The sequence below is a fragment of the Falco punctatus genome, assembly GCF_963210335.1.
Source record: "Falco punctatus genome assembly, chromosome: 13".
Taxonomy (NCBI): domain Eukaryota; kingdom Metazoa; phylum Chordata; class Aves; order Falconiformes; family Falconidae; genus Falco; species Falco punctatus.
In genome coordinates, this window is record NC_137593.1 from 15,248,944 (window position 1) to 15,250,254 (window position 1,311).

General features: G+C 36.3%; 1 protein-coding gene and 1 long non-coding RNA gene across 4 annotated transcripts in view; one reads left to right on the forward strand and one right to left on the reverse strand.

Moving 5' to 3' along the window:
* Positions 1–1,311, reverse strand: part of CPB1 (carboxypeptidase B1) — a gene marked incomplete at its 5' end in the record, with an annotated part of 83,292 nt that overhangs the window by 35,978 nt on the left and 46,003 nt on the right. The window lies entirely within an intron of this gene.
* LOC308072785 overlaps positions 1–1,311 on the forward strand; it is a 34,528-nt gene that overhangs the window by 8,651 nt on the left and 24,566 nt on the right. The window lies entirely within an intron of this gene.

Below are 1,311 nucleotides of genomic sequence, written 5' to 3' on the forward strand. Positions count from 1 at the left end.
TCTACAGCGTCTGAATGCATACACTTATGAATATTATAACTATCCTTACAACTTCTTTCGTTCTTTGTACATATTTCAGTGGAGGCTTTTGTCTCTAAGTGTTAGACAGAGACAGACTCCTGACTCAGTAGCAGAGGGATGCTACATGAATACTTCACATCAATCAGCTGGGAAAGACTGTTGTCTCTATGAGTACTTTTAAGACTCAGTTCACTGAAGTTGGTACAAGGAACCTGTGCCTTTCAAAGGTGTTTAACTCTGGGTGGACAAACAACAGTGCTATTGCCGTTTCACATATTTTTGTTGAAGTCAGCTTCCAAACCTCCGGATTTAGCGCCCTGTTAAAGGCCAATGAAAGCAAAGCTGGTTTGCAAATCTAGTGCCTTTTAAGCCTTTCTTCTCGTGAATGTAAAGGGAATTGGGGGCTGATGGGCATATTCAAGAACTACGTGTCTTCAAGTGAGATGACCATTCCAGAATATACTACTATACCAGTCCTAACTGATTCCTTTATATAACAATGGTAGTTCAGGGATCTTTTCTTTACTTAAAAGAAAAAGAAGACAAGCAATCCTTTTATACTACACACTTAAAAGCAAGCATGGTATGTTAGCTTTCTTAATAAGGGTAGCACCATTCCAATAGTATATTCTTCTACAGAATACTGTTCCAGCATGCTATGCTAGCCTGTTGATGATAGTTCTCCACATCTGTACTTCGTTAAAAATACCATCCTTTCATCCTACAGATAATGGTGTCTTTTTCACCAACAGCTATTTTACAACATCAAAGCTGAAGAAAAATATTGAAAACACATTTGCTATCTTTATTGTTTTTCCTTATGTCATTGTGTCATCATATTTCTACATCAAGGTCAGTAAGAAACATGCAGCTTGGTAGGAGAGAAAGGAAGCTTTAAAAGAAAGTCAGAGAAGAAAACATGACATGAGTGACTAGAGGCCAAAGAAAAGTTCAGTTTGTTGGGAGTGTGGAATTTTAGATTTATGTGAGCAAAATGTTTTGCCTACAATGGTAAAAGTTCTTGTAGCTGAAATTTCCATGTTTTATCTAATATATTCTTGAAAGTACCCCACACTGAATACAGCATTTCAGATTAGTTTATTAATAAATTCTGGTAGGCCCTTTGATATTCAGACTGGGTTAACTAGCTTCTAAAAAGGTATCGTAATGTATTTGTATAGCTCTAGCTTTATCACCTTGTCCTGTTCCTTCTGAAGAAACACTACAGCTTAACTTGAATGGAATCAAGATTAGGTCTTTAATTCAGTTGCATGATTATTTTTTTTTTAG